The 12,020-nt window shown below is 46.9% G+C and overlaps 1 protein-coding gene across 2 annotated transcripts in view; it reads right to left on the bottom strand.

Moving 5' to 3' along the window:
• The window catches only part of SLC1A6 (solute carrier family 1 member 6), a 33,904-nt gene extending 29,320 nt beyond the window's left edge, over nucleotides 1–4,584 (bottom strand). The window contains exons 1-2 of one of the 2 annotated variants that reach the window (XM_073016850.1): nucleotides 4,097–4,202; nucleotides 2,799–2,959 (exon numbers count right to left, since the gene is read on the bottom strand). The gene's annotated coding sequence lies outside the window, so the exon portion shown is untranslated. Of the gene's footprint in view, nucleotides 1–2,798; nucleotides 2,960–4,096 lie in introns of both variants that reach the window. The other variant, XM_037992071.2, reaches the window with a different exon arrangement.
• Nucleotides 4,585–12,020: the final 7,436 nt, after the last annotated feature.

Raw genomic sequence — 12,020 nt, 5'->3', positions numbered from 1 at the left:
CATAGAATTGGAGGCCATTCTCTTAAGTGAAATAATTTAGAAGCAAAGTGTAACACCGCATGTTTACTTATAAGTGGGAGCTAAATAATGTATACACAAGGACACAGAGTGAAATAACAGACACTGAAAACTCGAAAGAAAGGGTGGGAGGGTGAGAGGGGGCTGGGATGTGAAAAATTACTTAATAGGTACAACACACACAATTAGAGTGATGTTTACACTAAAAGCCCAAACATCATCACCATGCAATCTATGCATGTATCAAAACTACCCTTGTACCCTCTAGATGTATACAACATTCTTACGTTCTTCTCTTTTTCGTTTTTTTTTTTTTTTTTTTTTTTTTTTGAGGCTGGAGTGCAATGGCACCATCTCAGCTCACTGCAACCCCCACCTCCCAGATTCAAGTGACTCTCCTGCCTCAGCCTCCCAAGTAGCTGGGATTACAGCCACCCGCCACCACACCTGGCTAATTTTTGTATCTTTTGTAAAGATGGGGTTTCACCACGTTGGCCAGGCTGGATTCAAACTCCTGACCTCAGGTGATCTACCCACCTCCGCCTCCCAAAGTGCAGGGATTACAGGCGTGGGCCACCACGCCCAGCCACAAAATTCTTTTAAAGGCAGGAGGAGAATGGAGGGTGGGAAGAGATTGAGATGGAGCATTTATTCTCCTGTCTCCCAGCTCCCTGTGCCAGGCCCCTACTTGGCAGCAGCTGTGCTCCTCTACCTAAGACCACTGCTCCCATGGGACAGTCCTCCGCCATAACCCTGGATCTCTCTGGGTCCTCCTCTCTGCTAGTATCTTCATAAATAGTCCGATGACAAACCCTTTTTACTTCTCCCTTCAGAGTCTGCTGTCCAGCAATACACCAGATTCATCTGACTCAGAAAAAAAAACTCTCTAAATTAAAGGAAGACACTAAATATTGTATCCTGTACTGGACTCTGTACCCATTTGGTTTGCCTGGGATTGTCACACCTATAAAGAGAATGTGTTCACCTCCCGCATCTACTTCCTTTTTTTTCTTTTTTTTAAATGGAGTTTCGCTCTTGTTGCCCAGGCTGGAGTGCAGTGGCATGATCTCAGCCCACTGCCACCTCCACCTCCTGGATTCAAGCAATTCTCCTGCCTCAGCTTCCTGAATAGCTGGGATTACAGGCACCTGCCACCATATCTGGCTAATTTTTTTTTTTTTTTTTTTTTTTCTGGATTTTTAGTAGAGGCAGGTTTCATCACGTCAGCCAGGCTGGTCTCGAACTCCTGACCTCAGGTGATCCACCGGCCTCGGCCTCCCAAAGTGCTGGGATTACAGGCATGAGCCACAGCGCCCGGCAGCTTCCCCATCTACTTCCTAAGGGATCAAGGCTCTCTGATATATTTTCTCACCGCCCCCCCAGCCTCATCCCCAGTACCTGAATTCAACCAGGTCCAGCTGGGAGTTTCTTGGAGGTCTCTGTTTTACCAGTACGTAGATGCCTGGCTTTTTGTTTTGCTGCCACTGGTTTTTCTGAGATCTTCCTTGCCCTCCTCCACTCCCCACCATATCCAAGGGATGGGACATCTGCCCTGGTTTTCGAGACCCTGTGTCCTCTAGATCTAATCCAAATACCAAATGCCAAGCCCCACTTAGGATCCTGCTCCAAATGGATCCATCTCCTGAAACAACAATGCTGCTTCTCACCTTGCTGTGAAAAAAAAAAAAAAAAAAAAATTCCCAAGGAGTGAACCACAGACTACACAGGGAATGTACAATCCCTCCCTCTCGTCTGGGATATTATGTTTCCAGTCCCTAAGCCACAGCAGGAAGTTGCCTGTGGATACCCAGAGAGATCATTCAGCTAAGATCTGAACAGTCAGGAAAACTCCAGAGGCTAGGGTTTTGTCCGGTTCTTTTCTCTTCCTTACACGCCATAGTACGGTATTGACAAACTATGGTCTGCTAGTCAAATTCAGCCTACTGCTTGTTTTTGTAAATAAAGTTTTATTGGCACACAGCCACACTCATTCATTACCTATTGTCTACAGCTGTTTTCAAGTTACAATGCCTAAGTTGAGTTGTTGGGACACATTGTATGGGCCACAAAGCTCCAAATATTTACTCTCAGGCCATTTGCTGAAAAAAATTTGCTGACCCCTGGAGAAGAGCAGACAACACTTAGCATCTGTGGGCCAGACGCAGTGGCTCATGCCTGCAATCCCAACACTTTGGGAAGTGAAATCTGGAGGACCACTTGACCCCAGGAGTTCATGGCCAGCCTGGGCAACATAGCCAGACCCTATCTCTTTTTTAAAAATTAAAAAGTAGCCAGGCATAGTGGCCTGTGCCTGTAGTCCTAGCTACTCAAGAGGCTAAAGCAGGAGGATCGCTTGAACCTGGAAGTTTGAGGCTGCAATGAGCTATGATTGTGCCACTGCACTCCAACTTGGATAACAGCATAAAACCCTGTCTAAAAGAAAAGAAAACAGCACCTTAGCACCTGATGACTATAATATAGTTGTCAACTGTGGTTGATAAAAAGCAGAAACCTAACTCACACAAAATTAAGAATAAAATGAATAAAAGAATTAAGTGTGAGAATGTCTTCTTATCAATTTTTCTCAGTCCTGTCTGCGTCACTTATAAGTTTATACCATTGTGATTGTCAAATTAATAATAATATTAGTTTTTTAAAATGTTTGACTTGAAATGTGATCTTAACCTCCACTTGGGCCTCTCTGGGTCTCTCTCTTCTTCCCCACCCTGGCTTCCCTCTTTTCTAGGCTTTCCTGGGTCTAGGCTTTCTTCTGGACTTACCTCTTGGGTTTCCTGCTCAGAAAATGTCCCTTCTAGTGTCCCCAGTCTCTACAGGGTGAGGGGTGAGGATGGGTCTTTCCCACTCGGTTCTCCCAACCTCCAGACACTTCGATATGACGAGATGTGTCGGCTACCTCTTGGAGCCTCTTACATCCCTAAAACTAAAGCAAGCTACAGTGAGCAAACTGAAAATGCTTTCTATACATTTTATGTCAATGCTGTGCTAGCCAGAGTAGTGAGTGAGGGGAGAGAGAGATGGGATGGAAACCACGTACATCACACACACTCAGATACACACAGGCACACATAACCTCGAAAACCTCTTGTATGCAATTGACATATCCACAACCTCAGACAGTCACACGCAAACTCTTCAGACATACAACCACACACACACCCACACACACCTTCAGAAATGCAGCTCCGTGCATGCAGTCATACAATCCCTACACACACACACACTTCCCACATTTATGTACACCCTCAGGCGCACAACCACACACCTTCAGAAATGCAATTCCAGGCATACAGTCGTACAATTCTGCACACACACACATTCATGTACACCCTCAGACACACAACCACACACACTTTCGTGGCTCTGCACAACCACCCTTCATAGATTAAATCCTACAGAGGCAGTGACAGTCACACAATTCCTACATACACACAGAAACACACACACACACACACTCTTTAGGTCACAAAACACAAACTTCAGACTTTTGAAATCATCCTCACATTTAAACATTCAGCTCCACACACCTGTTCAGGACGGCTATCCCACTCACAAATTCAGTCTCTCTGTCTCTCTTTCTCTCTTTCTCTCTCTCTCTCTCTCTCTCTCACACACACACACACACACACACACACACACACACACTAATGCCCAGACCCCTTGCAGCCTCAGCCACATCAGATATATCTGAAATTGGTGAAATAAGCCCTCTGATAGAGAAAGCAATCGAGCCCTATAAATGCACGAGGCATCAGGCTCGGTGCTGGAAACACGCCTGTGGAGCGGAGGCCACGGGTTGGGGAGGTGGCGATATGGGGCAGGGAGACCCGGGATAACTAAGGGGATAGGAAACTCACCAGAACGACCCAGAGAAAAGCGGAGGCGTCGGCTCTAAGGGGCAAGGAGGAGCTCAGAGACAAAGGGCGGCAGAGAGGTGGGGACGTGGGTGCAGGGAGCGCCCCACACGCCTCAGCCCAGCGCCACGGATCCCCACCTGCCCGCAACCTCCGCGCCGCAGCCCCACCGAGTCCCCGCGCCGAGCCGCGGAGCCCCCACTCACCAGCGTTCGGAGCGGCGGGGGCGGCCTGCCAGCGCCTCGGCCTGCGCGCTGCGCCCGGATGCAGGAGCCGGAGCCCGGCGAAGCGCCCGGCCGGGGCCGCGGGGACCCGCCAGGGACGGTGCAGCGCCGGCGTGGGGACTGGACGGTGGAGGCACCGGCGCGGAGCCGGGACGCGCTGTGCTGCCGGTGGGATCCGGGCCAACCCTGCGCTTACGTGGGTGTGGGGGCGCCGGGCGGCCGGGGGAGGGGGCGGGATCCCCTCCGCGATGCCCCCCGCCTCCCCCGCGCCCAGCCCAGGCTCAGCAGCCGCGCGGGAGAAGGGGGACCGCGTGTTTGGGAAGGGAGGGGAGTTGGGGTGGGCGGGGGTGAGTGGCCTCTCCGGCATCCAGCCCCCGCCCCCTGCTCGGAGCCGCGCCTCCGCGCCCCCGCCCCCTAAACCGTCTCCGGAGCCCTCGGAGGCCTCAGCATCCCGGGCGGAGCGCAGGGAACAGGCCCTGGCACTGCGGGACCCGCGCCAGCGGCCTCGGCGGAGGCCTGGGGAAGGCGCGGCTCTAGTGTCCCAGTGACAACGGCCAGGGAGATGGCTCCGCTGACCCCTTCTCCCTGCGGGTGCACCTTCTGGCCTTGGCCACTCGACCGCTCTGTGCCCTTGGGCCAACCCCTCTCCCTCTCTGAGCCTGGCCTCCTCCTCTAAACAAGGGAGATGACTTGGCCGACCCCATAGAAAATTAAAGCTGGGAAAATTAAAGCGCGTGAGGCTGGAAATGCTCCATGCCAGCGCGAAGCATTGGGCAAATGGGAGATGGATAATGTTGCTCCTATTGTAATTAATATTATTCTTCGCTGTCTTTAGAGCACACCAGGAAAGGGGCACTCGGCTTTTCTTCTCGAAAGGCAGTGACTTGGTTGCTTCCCACATCTTCCGCCTCTCCTGAGAGCTAACGCCATTTAAAGATCTGAGCATAAAGTCTGTCATGTGAATAAAAACTCAGTGCAGGCCGGGCGCGGTGGCTCAAGCTTGTAATCCCAGCACTTTGGGAGGCCGAGGCGGGCATGAATCACTTGAGGTCAGGAGTTCAAGACCAGCCTGGCAAAGATGGTGAAATCCTGTCTCTACAAAAATACAAAAATTAGACGGGCGGCCGGGCGCGGTGGCTCAAGCCTGTAATCCCAGCACTTTGGGAGGCCGAGACGGGCGGATCACGAGGTCAGGAGATCGAGACCATCCTGGCTAACCCGGTGAAACCCCGTCTCTACTAAAAAATACAAAAATCTAGCCGGGCGAGGTGGCGGGCGCCTGTAGTCCCAGCTACTCGGGAGGCTGAGGCAGGAGAATGGCGTGAACCCGGGAGGCGGAGCTTGCAGTGAGCTGAGATCCGGCCACTGCACTCCAGCCTGGGCGACAGAGCGAAACTCCGCCTCAAAAAAAAAAAAAAAAAAAAAAATTAGACGGGCATGGTGGCGCATGCCTGTAGTCCAGCTACTCGGGAGGCTGAGGCGGGAGAATCTCTTGAACACAGGAGGCAGAGGTTGCAGTGAGCGGAGATCGTACCACCGCACTCCAGCCTGGGCGACAGAGCAAGATTCCGTCAAAAAAAGAAAAAAACCTCAGTGCACGTTCAATGTTTTTTATTATTGTTGCTGTTATTAATGAAGTGTTGATGGCACCCTCCTGAACTAGGCAGGCTCTTTTATTAACACTTATATTTAATCTGCACACTCCTATAAAGTAAATATCACTTCCTCTATTTTCAGGGCACAGACAGGTGCTCAGAAAGGTTCAATAACTTGTCCAAGGTCACACAGCCAGGAAACAGGTGCCCCAATTCTAATTGTTTGCATTCATCGCCCTAGCTCTGCTTCTTTGCAACAGCTCCTAGATATAGGTGATTCTCAAACTTAACTGTATTTTAAAATCACCTGGAGAGCTTTCAAAAATTCTGAAGCCAGCCTGACATGGTGGCTCATGTATGTAACCCCAACATATTGGGAGGCCAAGGAGAGAGGATCACTTGAGCCCAGGAGTTCAAGATCAGCCTGGGCAACATAGCAAGACTCTGTCCCTATTTTAAAAAAAAATTCAAAAAGTTAGCTGGGCACACACCTGTAGTCCCAGTTACTCAGGAGACTGAGACAGGAGGGTCACTTGAGCCTAGGAACTTAAGGTTACAGTGAGCTATGATTGTGTCACTGCACTCCAGCCTGGACAAGACAGCAAGATCCTATTCAAAAAAAAAAAAAAAAAGAAAGAAAGAGAAGAAATCTGATGCCCAAGCCACACCCTATACTAAGCACTTCAGCATCCCTGGGAGTGGGACCCAGGCATCAGTATATTTGAATGCTCCCCAATGTATGGCTAAGGCTGAATCTCTGTCCTTGGTGTCAGGTTCCCCTGGACCACATTGGCAACCCCTCCCTGCAACCTTCTCACTCCTCTGCTTCAGTCACTCACTATGCTTGGACGATTCTGCATCCTTCTTGAACCTAGAACTGCCTCTGAACTCCTGCCTCTTACAGTCATTCACTCCACAAATACTTACTGTGCACTTGGCTGTGCTAGAGGCTGGAGATTCAGCAGCGAAGATAACAGGGCCCTTGGTCTGTCACACAAAATAATAAGTAAATAAAATAGCAATAGTTCCCTGGCAACTGGGTCTTGCAAACTCTTTACACCCGTAACAATCAGGGACAATCCCAAAGAAACCACAACTCAAGCCTAAGCATGAGAAAAGCATCAGACACATTTCAACAGAGAAGCATCCTGTAATCTACCTGCATAGTCCTCTTCAAAACAGTCATTAAAAATTAACGAACGTCTGGAGCAGGGTTTGGTGGCGGGCGCCCTGTAGTCCCAGATACTCAGGAGGCTGAGGCGGGAGGACCGCTTGAACTCAAGTGGTTGAGGCTGCAGTGAACTGTGATTGTGCCACAGCACTCCAGCCTGGGCAACACAGCGAGACCCTGTCTCTAAAAAAAAAATTAAAATTAAAAAATGAGAAAACAAGGAATGTCTCAGAAACTGTCACAGTCAAGAGGAATCTAAGAAGATGTGACAGCCAAATGTAATGTGAGATCCTAGAAAATAAAAAGGATATAAGGAAAAAATTAGGAAATCTGAATAGGGTATGGACTTTCACCAATAACAATGGATCCATATTGGCCGGGCGTGGTGGCACACACCTGTAATCCCAGCCCTTTGGGAGGCCAAGGTGGGCAGATCACTAGAGGTCAGGAGTTTGAGGCCAACATGGTGAAACCCCGTATCTACTAAAAATATAAAATTAGCCAGGCGTGGTGGTGGGTGACTGTAATCCCAGCTACTCGGGAGGCTGAGGCAAGAGAATCACTTGAACCCAAGAGGCAGAGGTTGCAGCGAGCCAAGGTCATGCCACTGCACTCCAGCCTGGGCAACAGGGTAAGACTCTGTCTCAAAAAAAAGTATCTCTAACAATAACATTTTGTTAATAATGTGTCAATATAATAATATATCAATGTTACAATGTTGTAATTATACAAATGTGCCATACTAATGAAAGATATTAATAACAAGTGAAACTAAGTCAAGAGAGTATATGGGAACTGTCTGTACTATCTTTTCATTTTTTATGTAAATCTAAAACTGTTCTCAGAAACTGTGTCTTAATTTAAAAAGATCCTGGGAGATCCCTAAGAGCTTTTGTTTATATAGGTTACAGCTATTGATCTTTACAGTATCAGAAATTAAAACTGAAAAAGTGTTTCTACACTTATGTATTCATTTTGACATAACAAAAATAAACCTACTACATGTTAACATAAAATAGCATATTTTTATGAAAAATAACTTATTTTCCAAAACAAGAAAAAGAGAAGAGTGACATTGTTTTACACTTTTTCAAATCGCTTTGATGTCTGCCTTAATAAAAAGGAAACGGAATTTTTATGCAGTTGAGTTTCATTATTCATGGATTCTGTATTTGCAAAGTCACTCACTCACTAACATGTATTTGTGACCCCAAAATTAATACTTGCGGAGATTTTGAAGTTATTCTGGGTCATTTGCAGAGAGATGAACATTTCGAGCTGCACGGCATGAACATTTGTAGCTAAGATGCAATAAAACCACGCTCTGTTATCTTGTTTCAGCTCATACGGTGAACAAGCATCCTATTTGTGGCCTATTTAATGCCATACTTTTCTATTTTTCACGTTTTTTGTTGATTTTGCTGTTTAAAATGGTCCCAGGCACTTTGCCGAAGTGCTGTCTAGCGTTTCTAAGCTTACGTGCTTAGTGTGTTTCTAAGCTCTAGAAGGCTGTGGGGTAGCCGGGTGCGGTGGCTCACACTTGTAATCCCAGCCACACTTTGGGAAGCCAAGACAGGAGGATTACTTGAGCCCAGGAGTTTGAGATCAGCCTGAGAAACATATCGAGACTCCCCTATCTCTACAAAAACTTTTAAAATGAGCCAGGTATGGTGGGTGTGCCTGTGGTCCCAGCTACTCAGGAGGCTGAGGTGGGAGGATCACTTGAGCCTGGAAGTTTGATGCTGCAGTGAGCTATGATCGCACCACTGCACTCCAGCCTGGGCGACAGAGCAAGACTCTATCTCTAAAACAACAACCACCACCAAAAAAAAAAAAAGCTGTAAGGCTGTGACATGCCTTACAGAGACAATATGTATGTTAGGTAAGCTGTGCTCAGGCATAACTTTTAGTACTGTTGGCCATGAGCTCGATGTTAATGAATCAACAACATATATTAAATATGGTGTCTTTAAACAAAAACACAAATAAAACAAAGTATATATCAGTTGACAAAAATGTTGTGACCAGGTGCTTACAGAAACTAAATCTTATACTTCCCCCTGGAAGCAGTGATTTAGTATCTGCTACTTCAGTGTTCAAAGCAACTTTTTAGGGCTGGATGCCGTGGCTCAAGCCTGTAATCTCAGCACTTCGGGAGGCCGAGGTGGGTGGATCACCTGAGGTTGGGAGTTCGAGACCAGCCTGACCAACATGGAGAAACCCTGTCTCTACTAAAAATACAAAATTAGCTGGGTATTGTGGCACATGCCTGGAGTCACAGCTACTTGGGAGGCTGAGGCAGGAGAATCGCTTGAACCCAGGAGGCAGAGGTTGCGGTGAGCTGAGATCGCACCATTGCGGTAAGCCAAGATCGCACCATTGCCCTCCAGCCTGGGCAACAAGAGCAAAGCTCCATCTCCAAAAAAAAAAAAAAAAAAAAAAAGCAGAGGAAAAAAAAGCAACTTCATATAATATAACTACCATGAATAATGAAAATCAACTGTATCTTCTTCTGCATTGAATCTGTCGTGGTATATTGTTTTGGTTGAAATACATGAAAAATATTCTGCCTTACACAGGCGGTTGAAAAGGGAAGATTATTTCAATCAGCTTTTCAGGTAATTGCGTCTATTCTTTGAGTGACACCAAAATGCTACACAGTTTTTTCAAGAACAGTTGCAATGTGGAATCGGAAACCCTGTCCGTGAATTCTTGTGTTCTACTAATATTAAAATCCATTAAGCTCGTCTTTTAACTATGCATGATTTTGAAACCTCATGCATTCGTCATTTGAAAAATGTTAGCTCACTAGTTATAGATCTTCCAAATATTAACACGTTTTATTATGCAGCAGCAAAAACTCATGTTTGTTAATATCATCACTGATCTCATGGAGAGTTTTAAAGTGTTGGGAAGCTGTCACAGTTGTGAATACAAATTTTTAAAAATTATAATTTTCACTCAAAAGTGCAATTTTTTTTTATTTTTTATTTTTTATTTGGATAGAGTCTGGCTCTGTCGCCAGGCTGGAGTGCAGTGGTGTGATCTCAGTTCACTGCAACCTCCGACTCCCTGGTTCAAGTGATTCCCTGCCTCAGCCTTCTGAGTAACGGGGATTACAGGCACGCGCCACCACGCCTGGCTAATTTTTGTATTTTTAGTAGAGACAGGGTTTCACCACGTTGGCCAGGCTGCTCTTGAACTTCTGACCTTAGGTGATCCGCCCGCATCAGCCTCCCGAAGTGCTGGGATTACAGGCGTGAGCCACCGCGCCTGTCCGACAAGTGCAAATTTTATCATTGACAATGGCGACTGTGAATCATTTTCCTTGAAGTGACAGATATATTTCTTTCATTTTTGCAAAAATGTCTGTCAAACTTCCTTTGATAGGGTTCAAGTGTTCTGTCCCCTCCAAATCCCATGTTGAAATGTGACCTCCGGTGTTAGAGGCAGGCCTAGTGGGAGGTGTTTGGGTCACCGGGGCGGATTTTTATGAATGGCTTGCTGCCGTTCTCCTGGTAATGAGTGAGTTCTCACTCTATGAGTTCACGGGAAAGCTAACTGTTTAAAAGAGCCTGGCACCTCCTCCCTCTCTCTTTCTTGCTCTCTCTCATCATCTGACATTTCTGCTCCCCTTTACCTTCTGCCATGACTGGAAGCTCCCTGAGGCCTCACCAGAAACAGATGCCGGCGCCATGCTTCCTGTACAGCCTACAGAACCATGAGCCAAAATAAAGCACTTTTCTTTATCAATTACCCAGTCTCAGGTATTCCTTTATTATAGCAATGCAAACAGTCTGACAGGGTGCTGTGGCTCACGCCTGTAACCCCAGCCTTTGGGAGGCCAAGGACAGAGGATCGTTTGAAGCCAGGAGTTTGAGGCCAGCCTGGCCACTATGGCAACAATCCATCTCTACTAACAACACAAAAATTAGCTGGGCATGGTGGTGCACACCACTCAGCTACTCAGGAGGCTGAGGCAGGAGAATTGTTTGAACCCAGGAGGCAGAGGTTGCAGTGAGCCAAGATCACACCATTGCACTCCAGCCTGGGCGATAGAGCAAGACTCTGTTTCAAAAAAGAAAAAAAACAAAAACAACAACAACAACAACAACAAAACAGGCTAATACACCATGTCAGAATAGCCACGGTTTGTCTGTCTAAAAATAGTATTCCGTGAAAAAAAAAAAAAGTAGCTGATTCAGCTTGCAATTCAAACACTCATAAAAGTGTTTTTTTGTTGTTGTTTTTTTGTTTTTTTTTGGGTCCTGGAGACAGCTACCATGGTAGTTCTGTGTGTAGAAAAATTCTTTATCCATACTTCCTGTTGCATCACACAGAAAATTAAAAAGATACATACTCAACAGTCAAGATTGCCGAGGTGGTTGGATCATCTGAGGTTAGGATTTCAAGACCAGCCTGGCCAACATGGTGAAACCCCATCTCTAGTAAAAATACAAAAAAACCTTAGCTCACTATGGTGGCGGGCACCTGTAATCTCAGCTACTAGGGATGCCGAGGGAGGAGAATTTCTTGAACCAACGAGGTGGAGGTTTGCAGTAAGCCAAGATCGCACCATTGCACTCCAGTCCCGGCGGCAAGAGCAAAACTCTGTCTCAAAAAACAAAAAAAGGATTTAATAAAATGAATAATTTTATTGCTTTATCAAGCACAAGCCAAAATGAAAGTGGGTTTTTGTTTTGTTTTGTTTTGGTTTGGTTTTGTTTGGTTTGGTTTGGTTTGGTTTGGTTTTGAGACAGGGTCTCCCTCTGTCACCCAGGCTGGAGTTCAGTGTTGCGATCATAGCTCACTGTAGCCTTGACATCCTGGGCTCAAGTGACACTCCCACCTCAGCCTCCTGAATAGCTGGGACTACAGGTGTGTGCCACCAGGTCTGGCTAATTTTTCTTTTACTTTTTTGTAGAGACTGGGTCTCAAACTCCTGGACTCAAGTGATCCTCCTGCCTCGGCCTCCCAAGGCGCTGGAATTACATACATGAGTCACTGTAGCTGGCCTGAAACTGACTTTTGTTAAAACCATGAGTGTGTGGCAATGAAGAATATAATGCCTCCTAGTAGAGTTTGGTGCGGCTGCATTGACTCATGCTTGGATGGTAGACACTGTTACTCGCCCTCACTT

The sequence above is a fragment of the Chlorocebus sabaeus genome, chromosome 6 (genome assembly GCF_047675955.1).
Source record: "Chlorocebus sabaeus isolate Y175 chromosome 6, mChlSab1.0.hap1, whole genome shotgun sequence".
Lineage (NCBI taxonomy): Eukaryota > Metazoa > Chordata > Mammalia > Primates > Cercopithecidae > Chlorocebus > Chlorocebus sabaeus.
Note: the sequence above shows the minus strand (reverse complement) of the source record. Positions and strands in the feature narration are given on the sequence as shown.